This window comes from Pelodiscus sinensis, chromosome 13 (assembly GCF_052426305.1).
Source record: "Pelodiscus sinensis isolate ZL-2025 chromosome 13, ASM5242630v1, whole genome shotgun sequence".
Classification (NCBI taxonomy): domain Eukaryota; kingdom Metazoa; phylum Chordata; order Testudines; family Trionychidae; genus Pelodiscus; species Pelodiscus sinensis.
This window is the reverse complement of record NC_143064.1, coordinates 15981190-15990522: the sequence shown is the minus strand read 5'-3', so window position 1 is coordinate 15990522 and position 9333 is coordinate 15981190. Positions and strand designations below refer to the sequence as shown.

Below are 9333 nucleotides of genomic sequence, written 5' to 3'. Positions count from 1 at the left end.
GTAACTGCCCACATCTACATGTGGCAGAGAAGCGCGATTCCGAGATAAACCCCTTAGTTCGAATTAACAGTTAAACCTCATGGAATGAGGCTAGTCAGTTTCCAAAATGGCGACCGGCTGGGAATATGCTAATCAAGCGCAGGATATTTAAATCCCGTGCTTCATTAGCAATTTTGGTGGCCCTCATTAGCCTCCCTAGTTCAAATTAGGGGGCTAGTGTAGACGTACACTCAGTCTACCTCAACTAGCCCTTCCACTGGAAAGGCCCTGATGAGCAACCCGCTAGCAACCTCCATAATAATGTTGTCCTGTTCCTTTTTCTCCTGCCTACTACCTCCTTTCCTGTTTTTCCAGAACTTCTTCCATCCACTATGTCATTCACTGCAATTCAGTGTCATTCTAATAGGGAGATACAGCTAGTACAAATGGAATCAGAACATCCAATAATCACAAGCCTTTGGGTCCACCTGCTGAATTCAATTGCTGTGAAGAAATATATCCATGGTATTGATTCAGAAACACAAAAAATCAGCTCATCAATTTCACTAATAGCAACAAATGATAGGGATAAATATGTTAATAGTTCAATACACACAGCAGAGCAGAACCATTATGTCCCCCTCCACTCCAAATAACAAGAATATAAGCATCCTTAATGGGCTCTTTGACAGTGGAGTTTTCTGTGGGCCTTCAGTATAAGCCTCGCTGCTGCTCATAAAATATAACTTAATTAGCAGCAGTAGTAGACTCTTTTCCTCCAGGGACTGGTTCCTATATGAGGATGACAAAGATGCATGCTAGTGCAGACAACACATGCTCTGTGTCCATTACTCCATCAGTTTTCAAAAGAACTGAATTCATTTATCTTTACACTTACAGATATGAAGATCCTTCAGATTCTTAATTTAAAAAAATGAAATTAACTTCTCCAGGAAACTATTAACTATTGCATTTTTTTAAAGCCACCCTATTTGTGAGTTTTACCTTATTGAATTTACAGCAACAGCTAGAAAAGAAGCAATATTCCCAGAACTATACTAACACCACTGATGATGCTAGTGCACAAATAGAAACATAAACCAAAGAACGATGTTAGTACCTAATCCATACGAGGCAGACAAAAAGGGAAAAAATAACATTTGCCCAAGGTAACCAGACAAAAAAAAAATGGTCAGGGAAAGATAGATTCTAAGTTTTCGTTGGGAAAACACATTTCTGCAAAATTGGTGGAATAAACACAGCATGAGAGAGAGGAGAATACATGTCCAGTCAAAAACATATACCTTATTGGTGCTAAGCAATCACTTCTGCAGCATCTGAGGTGAGGCCTTTCTTTGGCCGAGGAAAATGAGTTTAGACAGAACTTGGAGGCAGTGCTGGTTTAGGTGCCTCATTATTGCTGTAAAGCAGGCTTTTTCTGTCCATGGCCTTCGCGTATAGCCCATCCTGCCACACAAGGCCCCTCACAGAAAACCCAGACTGTAAGATACTCAGAGAAGCATGGGAAGCACAATGCAGCTTTCTGTAAAATGGAATTTGGCCTTGTAGGCATCATAGAACAGGGAGGTGAGCATGAAAAAAAAATAGAACACAGCTGCAAGAGATAAATAAGACTCTCTTGACCAGTCCTTGAAGGCAGGGAGGTAGGCATAGGGAGATAAGACGCAACTGCCATGCACACTGACCATGCCCACACCCAGCACTGTCCACGAGGCCATCAGGCGGGCATCATGAAAAATCCTATAGGGCAGTATTTCACATTACCTCATTACTAGCCTATTAGGCCCGGCCAGGGAACTGACCCTAATAAGGTACCGGATATCAGGTTATGTTATAAAATACCTTCAACCCCTTTGTTCGACGGAGGTACCGTGTATTGAGGGCACGTGGTTTTTTTGCCCAGCTGAAGGATTGATCACCCTGAGGCTGCCTTCCCCACCCTTCGAGTCAAAGATAGGGGTGCGCGAGTCCTGAGCATGCTCCGAGTTTTTGTGTGTCTTCATGTTGTTATCATTGCTGGATTTGTAAGTATTACTTAAATCTATCAATTGTTAGCTTAGTCAGTAGTTAAGTTGTATTAATCATATCTTGTAATCTTGTGAAGTATAGATCATGTAATTTTGTGCTGTTTGATAGTGTTATGTTTTAGGAGTTGTTAACCTGTAACAACAAAAATCAATAACTAACTCCACCAGCTGTCCTAAAGTAACATTAGAAGGATTAGCTGTAAGTGGCCTTTTTTATTATTATTATTTTAGCTTTGTTTTTTGTATTTTTCGTTTTTTATGCTGCGCTGCGTTAAGCGAATTAGGAATAGTGATTTAATATAAGTAAATTGTAATCTAGGAATTGTAATCAGTTAGGTATAGTTGTGTTCAAGTTTTCTACCCTGTAAAAACATTAGGCAATTGTTAGTTAAAAAGACCATTTTCTAATTGTTGGTTTTGATAAAAGAATCATTCCACTTAATAAAGATCATTTGTTTTACACCATCATCCAGTAGTTTTCACTAGGTAATCGGCTTTAGCCCTTGAGGCTTCCACCACATCACCAAACCAAGGTGTAACATGGCGTCACGAACAGGATGTGGTGAATGCCCCTGGGCAAGCAGACCCCCGACTGAAACTCAGGAAGATGTATTCAGTCACTTAACGTATCACAAATTGGGAGATAATGAGAGTAATAACCCCTCAATGATTTTTAATATAAAAGTAAGGAACTGGGCAAGCCTTAAAAACATGGGCAGGCCTCCTAACAATGTCTTCTCTGAGGTGTTTGTTAAAGACACACCTCTCTGTCATGTTTATCCGGAAGAGGAGACAAAAGGCCCCGCCTGTGTAACAACAGGGTTAAAAGGGAACGAAACAGACCTGGCAAAACTTTTGACCGCGGCAGAAATTTTTTTAAAGAAATCTGATAGCCACGTGTCAGCCACCCTTCCAGCTACCCCTGTTATCCACAGTAGTCCAGGGCACACTCTCTTAATAAAGTTAGTTCAAAAGTTAGAAGAATCCCGAGAGCAAAAGAAATTAAAGCCTGATAAATTTAAACTCAAGAAAGTAGCAGAAGTTTTGAGGATCATGTTTAAAATGACCCTCTGAAAATTGGACTCAAGCCATGCAGCGCTAAGTTTTGCTGCGTGTGGGGCTCAGCAAAAAATTGAGGCTAACAATCCCAACCGAAATATAGATGTGCCTCCGGAGAAAAGAGCTAGGCCAGCTAAGCCCCCCCTCTTATCCATGAGAAGCTCTCGAAAGTTTAAAAAACACCAAGCACCCCACCTTTAGCAAAAGAACCTGAAGTGGAAGTATTCCCAGTAGCCGTTACAAAAACAACATATGATGCAGCAACCGGACTTACTAACCAGGTCACAGTTCTATGCAACCGTTCCTGGACCGAATTAAAAGCCCTTTTAGAGGACATGCAGCGTAATGCAGGAGAGCTCCCCACAGTATGGTTGGAATGTGTAGCTTTAAATAACGGATCAAAGGTATTAAATAAAGAGGAAGTAAAACACCAATTTTGAAATAGACTTAACAGCTTGTGAGAAGTGTTCCTCCAAATTCTCAAGGAAGGAATTCCTGCCGACCATCAAGCCATATTGGCCCTACGCATTTTGGTTGGAAACGTATACACAGAACACAACGCAGGAGTAGGAAAGGGCTGCCAAGCTACTTTAGGAGATTCTCAAGCCCTTGTTAGCAAACAGATAACTACAGCCTCTCTGGCTGGAATCGCAGGCAACCCAAGGATGTTTCACAACACACAAGTGGGGGCCGTCCAGAAAAAAAAACAGTTAAAACCTTTCCCCTCGCACACTGTTATAATTGGCTTGAGGGCATGAGAGGACGTAACCTAAAAGCCACCCTAAAAGCCAACTAGTGGGAATTGAATTTGAAGATGTAATCACTAGAAGCTAATTCTGCCCTAACAAGGAGACACATTCTGCAACATAAATCTCTTTACAGAGCATGAGCAAGTGATCCACCCCAGAATCAGCAGCATAGATCAACTGCTGCTGCATGGATGTTATAAAAACCCTATACTGAGAAGTTTAAAATTAGTAATAGCTAACTGCAATAATACACATTCGGATTTACATACTGAAAAGAATTAGGAGGTGTGGGAGCTAATTGGAAAGCCCACTCTCCTTGCCAAATTAATACTGGATAAACTTGTGTCATTGAGAAAAGTCATTTAGCAGGACTCAGAATGGACCATAAGAAGGAAAAAGCATGTGAAAGGGGAAGGCAAGAAGTTTGGAGCCCTATGGGCATAGTTGAAGGAATGAGGAAAGTAATACAAACATTGAAAAGTTACTAGGAATGAGGAACGTTTCCTTTGAAAAGACAAAGCAAGTGATTTAAGAGAACGTGAAGGTAAAAAGTGAACTCTGTGGGAGTGTGGAAGGAATTAAGCGATTGTTGTGGTGTGTGAAGGGAAACCTGCTTTAAAAATGACACCTCGTTTCTTTGTAGCCTCTTTCTTAAGCACTGTGCAAACCATCTAGGCAAAGAAACAATCAAATGTAAACATTTGTCTATGGACACTTTTGTTAAATCTGCAAAAGAAAAATTAAGGATTCTACTGAACCTTAATTGGTTAACTGCATAAAAGAATGAGCTCTATATATTGTAACTTTATTTTGTGAGTTTCAAATGAACTAGTTTTATTTTGTTTTAGATAATGTCCTCTTGCTTAAAATTGCAAACAGAGAAAGCACAAATTGGTTAGTGCTTGTGTTGGGCATTCAACTTTTAAGGTTAAATTTGCTCTCTAAGAAAACCAAGTTATTGTTTTAAGAATCCAAGCCCTGAAACTTCACTGTGTCTCTGTTCAAAGCTGAGTTGATAACACTTTTGGCTTTCTTTCAGATCCAAGGTTCTGCGTGGGTACAGACTTGTGCCTGCTGTCGCACCCTCTTGAGTGAGCCTGTAACATTAAATATGATTCTTTTCAGGAAAAGAAAAGCTTTTTGCTTGCTGGAACAGTAACTGGCCAACCAACACCTTGTGCTAAGAAAAAGCATTATAGCTTCACACATTAAGCCTGATCTGTGGTACAAGAGGGAAACTGAGGCATGACACTGTTGAGGAGGGCTAGCAATTCTGAGGTAATTCAAGGGAGTGGAAGGTCACGAGTACTGATGAAGCGCCCTTGTTCTCTGAAAGTTGCAGCTCGCTCGCCCATGGAAGTAGTAAGGAACTAGCTGTAACCGGTTCCCCTAACAGATCTTAAGCAGTATTTTAAGTTATAATAAGCCACCGCAACGGGGGTAGAAATATTTTCTTCTCTTTCACATCATCAGAAAGCGCTGGTGCCAGCTGAAGAAAAACAACAAACAACAACAACAATAAAACCATGGTTCTGTGTCATAACATAGTAAGTTTGTGTTCTGTCTTCTGTCCAAGTTTGTCTTGTGTGTCTTAATTGTAATACGTATTGCAAATGTCATTGTGTGTAGGATATTAGTGTTTTTATGAAAGGATATTTTAAGTAATGCAGAAGCATGAATTTAAACAAAAACAAAATTAATAATTGGACCCAATCAATCAATTGGCAATCAATTAGCAACTTTAAAGTTTAGTGAAAGGATAATAGTTTAGTAATTGTTTAGGCTAGGAGAATGTGAACAATGTCTCCACAGGTGAACAAAAAGAAATTGGAAAGAAGCAAGAAGTGCGCCATGTGAACAGAAAAACTAGGAGTGGGGTACCAACCCCTCCCCACCGGATTGGCTTTGCTTTAACAGTCAGACTAAGTTCCCTTTTATTAACGTCACTTAACAACAATAGTCTGGAATCTAACCAGTATTTTGTATTATGATAAATATCGAGAAAATAATCCACAGGTTACCCCCACTCCTATTCCCTATCCCGTTTTTGTTTGTAAACAGGAATTTTGTGTGTCAGATGGAAACCAATCTCCATAATGACGGTAGCCTGCGTATAACCCCATTTTACTGGTCGGATGGAACTGGCCTAACCCTCGTAAAGGCAAGTGATGGATCTAGGCTCTGATGTAGCAACCATCCTCACCTTCACTTATTGTATCCAGGACACTTTTAGCTTTGTGGAAATCAAGCCTACTCTCAGCTGCCCAACAATGCGAAAGGACACGGCCATGTAGCCATTCAAGGAGGAGGCATTTATGTATAGGACTCCTCACTGCCTCGTTTTGTAGGATGGAAAAACCGGGATTTGTCCTCACTCTGGCAGTCAGTAGGCACCTGGTTTGGAAAAGCAGCTTTAGCAATATCCACCTAGAATCCTGTTGGAAATCTGATAATGCGAGAACTGCTTGAATTGAATGTCCTGGCTATTAAATGCCTCGGTAACCAAACCGGCAAAGGACTAAAATAGTTATCAGATAAAACTGAAGAAATACATGTATATGTTATGCAAAATAGATTAGCTCTTGATTACTTGTTAGCAGAAGAAAATGGTTTTTGTAGTTGGTTAGATGAGTCTAATATATGGTTCTATGTTTAAAGATAAATGTTGTATAGAAATTAAGTCAATTAAACAAAATGTAAGTGATGTAATTGAGAATAATGAGCAAATTCTAACGAATGTCAAGGAATCATGCACCTTTTTCGGACTGGAATGGCTAGACTCATAGTTTGGTTTAGAACGATACAAAGAACTTTTTGCCTCCATTTTCATCACATTCATAACATGTATTGTTTGTCTTGTTCTAGGATGCGCTGTTTTAAAAGCCTGTACAAGATGCATTGTTGCACAAGTGCTTCTCATTGAACAGAAACCTTTACTCAACACCAATAAAGGTGGCAATCAGGAGGAGGTATAATCGGTGGCGTTTGGGCCGCTCGGCCATGGCCACGGGGGCATGTTGTAAAGCAGGCTTTTTCTGTCCATGGCCTTCGCGTATAGCCCATCCTGCCACACAAGGCCCCTCACAGAAAACCCAGACTGTAAGATACACAGAGAAGCATGGGAAGTACAATGCAGCTTTCTGTAAAACGGAATTTGGCCTTGTAGGCATCATAGAACAGGGAGGTAAGCATGAAAAAAAAATAGAACACAGCTGCAAGAGATAAATAAGACTCTCTTGACCAGTCCTTGAAGGCAGGGAGGTAGGCATAGGGAGATAAGACGCAACTGCCATGCACACTGACCATGCCCACACCCAGCACTGTCCACGAGGCCATCAGGCGGGCATCATGAAAAATCCTATAGGGCAGTATTTCACATTACCTCATTACTAGCCTATTAGGCCCGGCCAGGGAACTGACCCTAATAAGGTACCGGATATCAGGTTATGTTATAAAAGACCTTCAACCCCTTTGTTCGACGGAGGTTCCGTGTATTGAGGGCACGTGGTTTTTTTGCCCAGCTGAAGGATTGATCACCCTGAGGCTGCCTTCCCCACCTTTCGAGACAAAGATAGGGGTGCGCGAGTCCTGAACATGCTCCGAGTTTTTGTGTGTCTTCATGTTGTTATCATTGCTGGATTTGTAAGTACAGGCAGTCCCCGAGTTACGCGGATCCGACTTATGTCGGATCCGCAGTTACAAACGGGGCCGTTCCTCTCCCTGGTCTCCAGCAGACCAGGGAGAGGAAGCAAAGCGGCGGAACACGTGGGCAGCGGACAGGGATGTCCGCTGCCCACGCGCTCCGAGGCTTGGCTCTGCTTCTCCCCCCCCCCCGTTCCCCTGATCTGCAGACCAGGGGAACGGGGGGGGGGACGGGGGCAAATCAGAGCCAAGCTGCGGAGCGCCCGGCCAGCTGACAGCCCAGACGCGTCTGGGCTGTCAGCTGATCGCGCGCTCCGCGGCTTGGCTCTGCTTTGCCCCGCCCCCCATCCCCCTGGTCTGCAGACCAGCGGGACGGGGGGGCAAAGCAGAGCAAAGCCGCGGAGCACGCGGGCAGCGGACAGCCACGGCGCGTCTGGGCTGTCCCGCTGCCCCCGTGCTCCGTGGCTTTGCTCCGGACACCTGTGTTACAGCAGCTGGGGCGCTGCCATTTGGTCCCGTAGCGCCGCTCTGGGCTCTACTGGACCAACCGGGCAGCACCCCAGCTGTTCTGCCCCAGGCGTCCTGATTCAGCCACTGCTGGTCAGATTCAGCAGCAGCTGAATCAGGACGCCTGGGGCAGAGCAGCTTGGGTGCTGCTGGGTTGGTCCAGTAGCGCCGAGGAGCGGCGGCGCTACTGGAGCAACCCAGCAGCACCCCAGCTGCTCTGCCCCAGGCGTCCCCAAGTCAGCCACTGCTGAAACTGACCAGTGGCTGACTACAGGAAGCCCCTTCCCCCGGGCTTCCTGGAATCAGCCGCTGATCAGTTTCAGCAGCAGCTGACTTGGGGATGCCTGGGGTTCTTAAGTTGAATCTGTATGTAAGTCAGAACTGGCGTCCAGATTCAGCCGCTGTTGAAACTGATCAGTTTCAGCAGCGGCTGAATCTGGACGCCAGTTCCGACTTACATACAGATTCAACTTAAGAACAAACCTACAGTCCCTATCTTGTACGTAACCCGGGGACTGCCTGTATTACTTAAATCTATCAATTGTTAGCTTAGTCAGTAGTTAAGTTGTATTAATCATATCTTGTAATCTTGTGAAGTATAAGCAAGTTGCATTGTATAGATCGTGTGATTTTGTGCTGTGTGATAGTGTTTAGGTGCCTCATTATTTGCTCACTCGTCTTTATTACTGTGTGCATTTGTGGCCTTCGGCAAGATTTTAGCCCTCAATTTTCAATCTTCAAAAAATATTACAATCAATAAGCAGGGAGCAAAAAATATAGCCTACTAATTATTTAAAATTAAGAATTACCCATGTCCTTTTTCTCCTTGCATTACACTTAACACGGGGTTAATTTAAAGCGGTACTGTATATTAAATCTCACAGATTTTTACATGTGGCAGTCTTTCTATTGAGTCCTTACATGTAGTCTTCCTTCCTTATTATTATACTGAGGGAAGGGCCACAAGCACTTTTCTCTAACAAATGAAAAACATTTCTATAAAATGTTAGGTAGCCTTTAATCATTTGAGAGATAGATTTGGCTTTTAAAATGAAACCTAGCACCTCTGAGAAAATATGAATTTAAAAAAGTTGGGTTTATTTTACTGTATTTTGTAGGAAGACAGGCTATTAAAAAAAAAGATTCACTTAAATTAAGAAGAGTTTCCTACATAGACTGAATAAAGAGGAACACTTCATCTTTTTTTTATTTTAATTAAAGAATTTCCTGCCAAGACCGTTTTTGCCAGAGAGACTTAACAGACTTTCTACTGAAAAGCCAATTTTAACTGACATACCAGCATTCCTACATCTTACAGTATAGCCTGAATCTAAGATGTCTTCATTAAT

At 42.6% G+C, this 9333-nt stretch overlaps 1 long non-coding RNA gene across 1 annotated transcript; it reads left to right on the top strand.

The window, feature by feature from the left end:
- Positions 1-200: 200 nt before the first annotated feature.
- Positions 201-6799, top strand: LOC142831248 (uncharacterized). Its single transcript, XR_012906925.2, has 3 exons — positions 201-2024; positions 5309-5382; positions 5897-6799. It is a non-coding gene; the product is annotated as an uncharacterized LOC142831248 (long non-coding RNA).
- The last annotated feature ends 2534 nt before the right edge of the window (positions 6800-9333 follow it).